The 12,360-nt window shown below is 41.5% G+C and overlaps 1 protein-coding gene across 1 annotated transcript in view; it reads left to right on the top strand.

Moving 5' to 3' along the window:
• Window positions 1-12,360, top strand: part of LOC124162187 (brain tumor protein) — a 176,395-nt gene that overhangs the window by 90,534 nt on the left and 73,501 nt on the right. Inside the window, exon 3 of the mRNA XM_046538619.1 lies at window positions 7,202-7,344. The gene's annotated coding sequence lies outside the window, so the exon portion shown is untranslated. The remainder of the gene's footprint in view (window positions 1-7,201; window positions 7,345-12,360) is intronic.

Raw genomic sequence — 12,360 nt, 5'->3', positions numbered from 1 at the left:
GTTTGTCCCCTCTTCTGGGCCTAACCACTCCGAATAGTGACAAAATATCTGTAGAGTTTAACAGAATTACCGCGCCGAAGGCACGAATCATAGGCTGTACCGGTAAGTCAAAAACTCGCCCCAACCAGCCAGTTCACACAAGCAAATGAAATAAATGGCGCATGTGTGTCAATGGTAGTATCATATGTCGTTTGCGTTAAAAAAGAAACTTAAAAATGTAATATATTATGAACAATTAGCAAACAACAACAACAATGCATTGAAAATATTTGGAAAATTGTGTTCCAATTCAAATTATTTTTGATTGATTCTTTTTTCAACCTATCTGGTTACATTTTAAGTCTTTTTTATCTTTTAAATGAATTTTAACAGTGCATAATAATGCTGAAAAGCTTGTAATTTTTAAGAAGCAGTTGCTATGCTGAGTGTTTTCTTCTTCCATTATTACAAGAAAAACATCTCGAAGGAAGTTCCGAGTGGGGATTGGTGCACATTCAATGGTTTTGCCCTCTTAGGCTCCGACTGCCCAGATGTTACCATATTAATACCTTCTCTATCGTATCTTGCCCACCGAATTAATTAGCTATCTAAACATGTGGGACGAATAAATATACCAAAGAAATGTCTTCTCGTATCCGTTTTATTTGACGGTGGAAGTTAAAATTGACGACTGATACCCCATTTTCTTTCTAATAGTACCAATTTTTAACCTATTGTCAGGGCAATTGTCGTGCATTTGTTTTTCTGTTGTATCTAAATGATACTATATATTCCTTGATTTACCTGCCCGTCATTTCCTGCCAACTCCTAGTCCATCCATCGGTAATGAATCTTCGCCTCATATATCGTCATTGGGTAATAGAGGGCTTTGGCGAGTCAAATGTTTTTACGTCCGGCTATTTCCCGATTATGAAAGGTTGCAAAGATTTTCGCAGCAGTTCCATAGGCCTTCAGTGTTGCTGGGTCTGAATGAAGCTTTTTGCCTAGCAGGTATTGGAAAATACTGTTACAAACGATACGAAACATACAGATAAGAAAACAGATCGTTTTCGAACTTGTATGTACGATTATAAAAAACACGAACACAGGCCAATTCGGTACCTTGTGGGATAAATTATAGATGTAGATTTATGCAAAATAATCATCACGACAAGTCAGCCATGAAGCACGCAATGACGGAAAAACCACAGTGCATATACATATATGCACGCATTGAAAATACATTTATTCACCTCTCATTTTTAAGATCCTCCAGGTCCTTATAAATGCACGTCATCACAGTTTTGCTGGAGTGCTTCAATTTTGGATCTAGATGTTTAGGTGTACAGAAATTGTTCTCTTGATATCAGTATATAATTTTCACTTGTTGTTAACGTAAGTTTTTAAAATATTGTTTAGCCTTAGGATATTGATGTGTGGGATTAAAAAATGTATAACGTGGCATATACCGAGTACGTTGTGCCTTGGTTTTATGTTGTCCCTCCGGTTGGAAGGTCTTGAAGAATGCTTTTCAAGGAACGATGATCTTATAGGCAAGCCATATCTCAAAATCTCTTCTCGTGGTTGATGCCGTGTACTTCCTTCTCTTGTCTTTTGTATTCATTCCGCCCAGTCTTATTCCACTCTTCACCGCCTTGGTCATGGGTCAGAAACCATGTTTCAAGAGGACTTTTTAAGTTCTCTTGAATGCCTGATTTTTTTTGGCCGCTAGTGTGCTAAGTCATTCCCCTCGCAGCCATACTCTTAATGGTTATTCTGTTAAACTCATTTGTTATTACATCAACAGTTCGTATTATGTCTTACAAGATGGATGGCTATGATATTCTGAATGCATTATCTTTGAAGTGTTATCTATGTGATCAAATTTTATGACTCGTGAATTGTATTTCTTTATGCCGTCTTCTTCTATTGAAGTTCTTTATGAAGGAAACCATCCTTTTACATTTTTTTAGAACTTTTCGTTGTTGTTTGGCTCTTAATATTAATTTGTAAACCGTGTTGGTTACTTAGCCATCAGTAATGAATTTTCACACATATTCGACGGTACCCAGTAGGCTTAAAGTCCAAATATTCAAAGAAAATGGGCTACCAAGCTAAACTTAACTCCAAGCGGTATGAAAGGTGTATTACAGAGGCCTTACTTTGTTAAATGAGGCTGATGACCGGCCTAATTGCTTGCCAATAGTTACATCACAATATCCGCTGATCGTGCTATTGTTCAGTACGAATTTAGCGCTGTGACATAGACGTTATAATTTGGCGTTTACCATTATTTTGGAGAAACACCCGCGCTAGCATAAAGTGGATGCAATCAGAATTTTTTTTAAAGCATTTGCTTCATGTGAAGGGGTAAATAAAATACTTAATAATAGTGTGGTATGGAGGATCATGGAGGTAAGCATGGAAGGCAAAATGGACGGTAATGTGGCTTTTGAGGAGGTCATCAGTCTCAGTTGTGCGAAGTCATTACCGAGAGAGAAACATACCGAAAGCAGATGGTTTGGTTCAACTAGGCTTTGTACCGTTAGCAAGTATTTTTGTTTTATTATTCCCTGTAGAATTTATGCAGGTAACATTGTCTATTAAATGATAAATATTTGTGTTTCGTATTTATGACGTGTGTTAGTATCGAAATGCTATACCGCTAGTCGACGATCTCTCGTCCGAGATTCTATAGTGCACTATCAATCTATCATCTATCAATGTCATCCATCTATCACCTAAGTGTACTCAACACATGAATAGTAATACGGCTTCAGCGTAGCGCTATTACATGATGATACCATTGTGTACATGCGATTATGTAAACGTAGAAAAGCTCGTGAAAAATAAATTGAATGGATGAGATGAAGAGGACAAAATAGGGTGTGTTTTGTAGAATAGGTGCATGGAAGGAGGTCTGAGGAAGATCCTATCGTGCGGAGGCTTTCATTGGAAGTGATATTGGTATTTTTTCAAATAGTACTATGATAGCAAAAAAATTGGCGTGTTATATTTCTAATTATGTTCCATATTTGGGAGTTCATTCCGAAAGTTTCACCGCCTCTTGCACCATACAAGTACCATGCTACCGTCGGAGGTCTCGATTATAACTGTGGAAATTGTCGTGGTTTATTCTCTATGTTCACGAAAAGCCTGTAATTACATAAATGGAAGTCTTTTGTTGTTGGGTCGAAAATGGCACTATTGGCACGGAGCTAACCAATAGGGTGGAGCAGTGGGGGCGAATGTAATGACCGAGTCATCTCAAAACATCGCGTTGATAGCGTAGTCCGTGTTGAAAGCTTCCTCTCGGCGACATTACCGGTTTCCTCCACCATGCTGTTCGTTTCTGGCCCCTCCCCTCTTCTACGTTTTGCTCTCGTTTTCTCCACCCTTGCCCCTGAACCCGATCCTCTCATTTTCAACCCTCGACGAGGCCTCTTCCCCTCAATCAATTTAGCATTTTTCTCTCCTTGATCTAGTATCACCCTTGCCCCTATCAAGCGCCTAGCCGACGACATCAATTTAATTTTTCCGTGGAAGACGTGAGTAAAAAGGGGAGTGTACATCTCACGCTTTTTTTACTTTTTACACTCCTGGGGGCTCTGTTACACTGTTATACAGTATGATACTCGAAAAGGTGAGAAGGTAAATAAACAATTTTTTCATCCATTCAAACCATCCTTTTCTCCAGCTATTCGAATTAACTGAAACCTCCTCTAAAAGGCTTCTTTAATTACGCTGTTACTGCACCCGATTCGTCAATTTGCTTGTATAATATCTAAAGACAGTTTTAACGGGGCACGCACTGGCCTAATCTGACGTATGTACGAAGGCGCAGTCAAAATTGCGTCGTGTAAAGCGGCGAATTGCTAGAACACCTGCCAAAATGCGTGGACGTGAGATGGAAAAAGTGTGTTCTAATTTTGTTCATGCATTCGCGCAATTCCACGCCATTTTAGAAATGAATGCAGTTCTAACCTGCGCAATTCCGTGCCCTGTATAAAACGGCCTTAGGGCTCGGTACGCTACATGAGAAAATCTTGAACTAAGTATGGTAACCTTGGTGCCGAACCAAAAATTGGAAATGATGGTGCAGATTTTGCGTTTGTAAGTCAACGAAATATTGTTAGTGAATTTGAAATCTTGGTCATGGATGCAACGTTAGTGAAACGTTATAGTAGCAAACATGTTCTCCTTCTTGCTAAAATCTTTTACCAACCTTTCCATGTAGATGTCCCATAAAAAACAGAAAATATTGCTCACATTTTTGTTTCAAAAGTCTGTTATTAATGTGGATTCTATTGTATTGGCAACGTTGATACGTGCGTGCGACGATAGTGCATCAGGGCATAACCCTTTTCGTCATTTCCCCTCCTTATCGAGGTCCCTACCTCCCCCATCCTATACCGGTATCCCTTTCCCTTTATGTCCTACCACCCGCTTTCCTTATCCTTCCATATTCCTCTCTCAACTTCTTAAGCCTCCCCTCCCCATTCCAGAGTCCGAACCGCCCCCACCTTTCTCATCACAGCTCCTCAATCCGACGTAATACTCCCCTCTCTACAGCCTTCCTCATCTTCGGAAGCCCTTCCACCCATCCAGCCCCTTCTCCTCCTCCCCAGCCCGGGACCGACTTGGATATCACCTCTTCCAAGTTTTTCCTTCTATATGAACTCTCTCTCCCCCGCATCAGATAGTCTCCTTCTTCTCCGGTCTCTCATGCCATCCGGTCTTCTTCCTTGCCGTGCTCATTTTGTCCGTAGGCCAGTGCCCCTACTCACCTCGTTAAAAAGTTTTTCGGGAGGGTGTGGGCGGTGGTGGTATAGCTCCTTCTGCTTCTCTCAGAAACCCTGTGCCTTGGCGAGCACAAGGGCCCAAAGGTTCTTCCTCTCCTCTCTTCTTCTTCTTACGTCCTTTTCGCCCTCCTCCTCCTGGCGAAGGGCAGGTTTCTTCTTCCCCCGCTACGTTTTCCCTCCTGGTTCGCCTTGAACCCCTCGCAGGGGATGTGGGAATAACGCGGGGGAGTCTTTTAATCGATATCATTGGACCCCCTTCCCCGAGACTGTCAACCGTCCGCAGGGCCCTAGCCATCATGGGCGGTCTAGCGAAAGCGAAGGTTTCCTACCCCAACTTGGGGGTCCTTTCGCGTGTTGGGGGGACCTGAGGGATCGGCTTCCTCCTATGGGGATATTGCGAAGTATTCTCGGTTTTGCGACGCCGGTGACCTGTGGAGGTTGAGACCTTGACATATGATTCAGAGCTTCTACATTTGCACTTTCTCCGTGAGATGCCGTATAGACGTGTATCGGGACTGTTGCAAAAGCAGTGTTGTATGTAAAATAGGGGAGTGTGGTGAAGATGAAATTTTGTATGGGTTATTTGTACGGCAGTTTGTATATTGTGGCCGTTTATTTTGCTTGAGCAAAACGAATGATAGTTACCATCTATTCGTCCCTTATGTTTTCGTTTCTGTCGTGCAATTACGAATTTAGTACAGAGTTAAAATATTCGGGCGAAATTATTGAACCTTTTGTTATTGCCGGAGGGTTGAAGATCCCTCCAGATGGGAATGTTTCGTATTCACTCATAGAAATGTGTAACCCTCCACGGATCATCCTTGTTTTCCCAGCAAGATATTAGAATTATTTTCTTTTTGTCATCATTCTGCTTAATAATGTTAGCCCTCTTATTGTTGGGTTATAACTTGGTTTAACGGTTATGGTGTGCGAGTTTTTTGACCGTTGAAAATCAACGGTGTGTCACCTTAGCATCCAAAATCCAATTAGTTCAGTAGTTACAGCAAATTACTTCCCCTTTTGGCAGACCATGCTTTTACCTCAATTGGCGATTCTTTTGCAGTTGATTTCCCAGCTCTCTCAGCCCCTACTTCTGTTTCTGTTAAGGGCAGCTAATTAACCGACGTCCTTGTAAGATGCAATTTCGCTTGTTAGCTAATGCGTCGTGTCATTCAGTCCCTCTCTGGTGCCCCTCACGAAAGGCTCAGCAGCCACTACAATTAGACATATTGCTTGCCGATGACTTGGCCCGCAATCACAACAGCGTTGTGGGGGTAGTGATAGCCATTACCAAATTATGTTACAATAATGTAATTAATAGTAGCGGGCGTAACTATGTGGAAATCCACAATCGCAGGAACTGAAGGATCAACAACTTTGCTATTTCCTCATAGTAATTTATTGACACAGACCATGGTATCGTTACAGAGTAACATTATCATGGTGAAAAATGCAGGTAAATACCAAAATAGCAAAGTTGTTGATCCTTCAATTCCTCCGGTTACAATAATGGTTTTGTGTACAGTTTGTCTGTATCTTGTATAGGAAAAATATATGTATTTCATTTCACCTTATGTCATTTTTCTGACATAGTTAATTGTTGATGCCTGATGATGACGCATCGACTGCGTTTACTCTTAAGTTAATATTCCTAATTTGGCGGCCTCGGTGGCGGCGGGGTAAAGCACGACCACCGAGAGGGAGAGACTTGCTGCCTCGGTGGTCGTGGGTCAAGTCCCCACCTGCCGAAGAAGAGGTCGCAGGTTCAAGTCACGCCGGGGTGGGGTGTCACTATCCATGGCAGGGTTGTTTTTGCACGAATAATTGTTAATATATTGAAAGGACCCTATGTATAAAGCCAATATGTGATGTTTACAGTGATATGAGATTAAAATTAAAAATTAAATAAATATTAAATATTATTTTACCGCCTAGAGGATCCGTCATGGTAGTAAAATGGCCTACCACGCTTTGTAGGGGTTTTGTTGTGTCAATAATTTTAGCATAAATATTGGAAATATAGAATAAATATTTTGCTGCTAGAAACTCACCGCTAGTTTCTAGCATAATTTGTTTTTCTCCGTAAAAAAACTTTGTATTTTTTTGTTGGCGATTTGTTTTTCCTTTCGCCTTCACAAAATCATCGCCAATGATTCATCATAGGGACGTATTTGTACGGTTGAGCATTCTCAATTTTTTTATCATCTAGTCTGTCTTAATTATGGTAAACTTTGGAGGTAATTGACTTTGGAGTATGTTCTCAGTCGATCCCGCATGTCTCATATTTTACAGTAAAATTATCTATGCCTACTTATTTAGCAATGTGTTATTAAATTCGTGGTTTATTATGCTTTACTCTTTACTGTATGCCGTCGTACTAAAAACCAGGAGAAACTAATATATTTTTTTCTTCCTTTCAGCTGGTTATTACTGATAAGAAGCAGCGTGGAAATATTGATTTTATTTTTTGAGACTGAAGACTTTGAAGAAATTATCGCTGGAGTTCAAGCGGAAGAAATTGGCTCCAGAGACTTGTTGAAATCGGAACGCGGAGCTGGCCGAGGTAAGGAGAATTCCATTTATGAGTACTACCTCAAATGTTAAATAATGTTAGGCAAAAGGATTTTAATGGTTAGGAAATTTATCGCAATTATTTATTTTTTTGGCCCTCGTCATTGACCAAATTGGTATGATGTTGTAAAATGTTTGTCTTACCCCTGTTCTAGTAGTACTTTCATTAAAATCTCGTTTACGTCAGTGCGTTAATGACAAACTGTATCGTGTGTACATGTGTCACGATGAAGATAATCTACCTATTGTTAGTATTAGATTGTGGATTAATTTTCAATGAATTCACATAGTATTATGATATATTTTCGTAAACCGACGATGTTACACTTTTGTAAAGTAGTGTGATGTTCTTATGTGATCCATCGGGCAGGGATGTATATTTATTGGCGATAGGGAGAAGTAAGGAAAGCGAAAGTAACTTGGAGAGCAAGTATCGGTAACTATCCTGTAACTTCATAACAAATATTCGTAGACAGACGCTGGTACACTATAGTAAAGTAGTGTGATGCGCTTTTGTGATCCATTGGGCCGAGAAGTATATGGGGAGAAGAATGGATAGCGAGGGAACTTTGAGATTGAGTATCAGTAGCTATCCTGCAACATCACTCCGTGTGTTATCCAATGCAATCCGGTGCAGTGTCGTCGGAAGGGAACGGTGCTGCTATCCGCTGCTCTCCCCCTCGCAGCGAACGAACACTTGCAGTGGCCAGAGGAGGGCTTCTCAGACTCCGTCGTCTCGGCGCTCGATTTTTTGTCCCCGCAGTTATTCCTGGAGTGAGGGAAGGGAGTTGGGGCTGAAAGGAAGGTTTTTCTCGAGATGCAGCGAGATGAGCACGTCTCCGAGGAAGGGAGGGGGCCGCGCCACACGGCGCCTCGGGTTACGGTTTCTCTGTACTTCGGTAACCCTTTTCGATGCGATATCAACCCTTCTGACTCCGACGGAAGGTGTCAACTGATTGCATTTTCGATTGTCAATGTTCGTCGTTTATCAGTGGTTTTCAGTAATCGTAAAGCCTTGTAATATTTTAGGTGTACATGTGGTGCTCCTATTGAATGCTGCATGTTGGTGATTGATCACCCCTTGCCAAACACCCTAGAGGTGGCTCGCGGCGTACTATGTAGATGCAGACTCGTGGTAGTTGACTGCTACATGAGTCGACTATTATGATCGATTCGCACGTGTAGACAGACTTAGAAGCTCAGAAAAAAGCAAACGAATCGATTAAGGTTTTGATTCGATGCGTTAGCGAGGTTGGGGCTGTTCAACTTTGAACACAGTCGGAATCTATGGCTATTGGTTTATCGCGAGCGACTAGCGTTGATGTACCTAAGAGGGTAAGGAAGACAACTTGATTTTATGCAATGTATTACGTATAAGGAAGCAATTGTTACCCCAAATTTAATTTCATTTTCTCGCGAAGAAGAGAAAAGGAATAGTTTCTTTTTCGCGACCGTGACTTCTGTTTTTTCAGCTCTGCCATCAGAAATCGCATCGGCACTCTAGGGACAACTCTATTTTGAATCTTGGGGCAAGGTATCGTTTTGGAGCTACTGCTACAGCAGTTTAATTCAACTTCTAAACTAGGATTAAGTGAAGTCGTTGATCATTGATCGATCGTCATTGTGGTAATCCGGTTTCTTTAAGAATCATTGCAGCCAATTATCGATTGCGCATACGTCAAATATTGATAGCTTATTCGCATTGTCGTTCGTCGTCGGATATCGATGTATGCCGATCATCGTTGGCATATTTTGCCATTTTCAGTGGTCATCGCTTATCGAATTTGGAGATTCCAGTCTTAGAAAAATTTGTAAACCGGTCGCTGTAAAGTATTTGTGCGTGAAAGTTAGGTGAAATATTATTGATCGTTGGCATTTTTTGAAGCTAACGTAGACAAATATGTCCTCGTTAGAAAACTCGGAAAGTAAATGACATATCACGTTACTGGGTCGTGAGTGATCCTCGATTATTGATCTTTAATCCATTGCTTTATTCTGAGTCCTTTTATTGGATTCGTCGACTTTCGAAAGAAATCCACGTTTTTGGATAATCATCGGAAACCTATAGCACTCGCTCGTTTATTATCCAAGGATGATACTAATGATTGTAGTTCAAGAGAGAAGTGAAGTCGTAAAACCTTGATTATGTCTATTTAGTGGTTGAAACCGTGGAACGAAATAATAAACTTAGTATAAAATATAAAATATATAGTATAACATAGCAAATTGAGTTCGCAATATACAATCATTTACTTTTGCTCTGCGGTCGATGCTAATTCGATAGCTAAAATCGACCTACCTCACGGATCAAAATCGACCAATCTCACGTTTCAAAATCGACCAACATCACGGTTGATAATCGACCAACCTCGTGATTCAAAATCGACCGATCGCACGGTTCAAAATTGACCAATATCACGGTTCAAAATCGACCAATATCACGGTTCAAAATCGACCCATATCACGGTTCAAAATCTACCAATATCAGGGTTCAAAATCGACCAATATCAGGGTTCAAAATCGACCAATATCAGGGTTCAAAATCGACCAATATCAGGGTTCAAAATCGACCAATATCACGGTTCAAAATCGACCAATATCATGGTTCAAAATCGACCAATTACATGTTCCAAAATCGACCAACCTCGCGGTTCAAAATCGACCAACCTCAGGGTTCGCGTCCGCGGTCCAACCCGGTAGCCTCGGTGAATCACGCCGGCGCGTCCCCCTGTTCAGGCAGCCTCGCGTCGACGCCAGGCTTGAACCCTCAGCCCCCCCCCCCCACTCTTCGTTCCCCCATTTCATATCCCTCACTCCCCCTTTTCCGACTCGGTTTCCTTCTCGTTTTGCCGGCCAGATCGATGGGTCGATATTGTCTGGCTTGCCCTCGAACGGCAAGCGGTTGGGGTTGGTTGTGCGCGATGGGGAATGATGTGCGTAGAGAGAGGTTTGTGGGGGGTCTTCTACGAGTGAGTTTGAGCTCGGCAGAGAGTAAACCGGGAGGCCCTTGAGAGAGCGCATTGAAAGTGAAATGACGGCGGGGAAGTTGGTTGTAGGGTGGGGTAGGAGCGGGGTGTGTTCGCTGCGCTTTGCCCCTGGGTGTGGGGAAGTCGTGTGTGTGGGTTTTGAGAGAGTTGGGACGCCGTAGAATTATGCAGATTGCACGCGTTTTACTTCCCCCCTCCCCTACCGTTTTGGTCTGGTTTTTTTCGGCAGGGGGGCCTTTCGACGTGACTATTCCCCTTTGCCGAGGCAGGACATTAATGACGACCGGATTAATAGGTTTCTTCCTTTCCCTCTCGCCTGAATCTGCACTGTTTTGTCCTCTGTGCGTTTTGGTTTTTTCCTCCTGTCGTTCAAAGGGGTATTATCTTATTTTATTTCTCGGTACGGTGTTGAGGAGAGCAACTGTGTGTGACATGCGTTCTTGGGTATGCGTGGTCGCGGCAGTTTTTCTTTGGGTTCATGGTTTGGAAAGTGGAACTCTTTGGCTAGGGTAGTGTATCGATTTTTCGGGTGTTGATGTGTCGTTGTTGATTTTGAAGTTGGGTGGCCAATTTAGGCGTGTCTAAAGTTTCGAAATTCGAATTTTTGGGTGTTTTTCAGAAGTTATGAGGCAAGGTAGTATGCATTGGCCATGAGATGTCATAGTCAGCGTAAAATAATGCAGAAATACCCGAAAATAAGGAAATACTAATACAGCAGTGTTGTTAAAGCCTCTACGGGAGGCGAGGTTTATGTGCATGTGTTTAAAATTATGTTTAGTAGGAAACTCGTCATTCGGTTTGTGTGGTGTTGTGGTTCGCCTTTATATATATTCGATTATAGAATTACTGGTACTTATTTGCAGCTTAATAAAGTTTTTGAAGAATAGAATTATGTGAGATTTATTATTATCGACAGCCTCTAGCAACTCATGCTCTCGGTATGAAAAAAGTGAAAAAGAAGAAAGCATCGTTTAAAACGTTCATAGTTTTATCCAGGAATCCGCCACCTTGTTGGCATAGAATTTTAGAATTATAATGGAAGGTGAGTTAAAAACGAGGTTAGAGAATAGACATTATCTCGTTGAAGAGAGGCGCAAAATAATTTCCAAAGAATAATTATATAGTGTTAAACGATAGACCCCTCTGGGGATGTTTTTCTTTTCAGTTGTCCCTTGAAAGCCTACGTTAAACGTTATATCTCTCTCCGTACAAATTGCTTTAATTTATTTGGTTGACTGTATTGTGCCTTATCTTGTTTATCTTAAAGGCTTGATTTTTTTGCCCTTTTCGGTCGCATCTAAAGTCTACCGTGTAGGGGTCGTCATCCTTTTGTTTTAGCCACCTCTCTACGTCGTTTAATTATGCTGGACTCGAAGGGAGTGCATAAATATTCTATCTGGGCGTGGGACTTGGCATGGGTTGCGTTGTGTTGCGTGCGTCTGTCGCCTCCGCTGCCGTGCAGCCGAATTCACGTGTAATTATGACTTTTGTGCGTCTTTATGGAGTTTCACTTTTATGTGCTCTTAAACGGTTGATTTACGACACAAAGGAGGAATCCTTCTTTGTTTCATCGTAAACTTCGTTCATAAATATCCCCTCTCAATAGTGGCACTGTAGCCCCAGTTGGCTTAAGGTTTCTTCGTTCATCTACTGTCTTCTTCATTGTTACTTGCAAGCCACCACAAAGGCTTTTGCTGCAGGGTGAGATGTCTCCATTATGCACTGTGCCGCTTCATATTCTAAAAACTACTGTTCTGATGAATGGGTCTCCACATGAAAATGGAAAGGGCTTTATCAGGAATCCTATCATAATCATCATCGTCATGATCATTAATAGATAGCATCCTATGATTGGTTTGACACAGTTCTCTTCTTTGCTCTATTTTCTGATAACGTATTTGCTTATTCCTTCTGTTTGAAATCCACAAGAGCTAGTGTTATATTTTATGCTGAATACATTTTGTTGGACCATAAAAGCTGCTAAATGACCAAAAACTTCATTAGAACGATAGGTTTTGTGA

This window comes from Ischnura elegans, chromosome 7 (genome assembly GCF_921293095.1).
Source record: "Ischnura elegans chromosome 7, ioIscEleg1.1, whole genome shotgun sequence".
Taxonomy (NCBI): domain Eukaryota; kingdom Metazoa; phylum Arthropoda; class Insecta; order Odonata; family Coenagrionidae; genus Ischnura; species Ischnura elegans.
The sequence above is the reverse complement of the archived record's forward strand: the minus strand, read 5'-3'. Positions and strand labels throughout refer to the sequence as shown.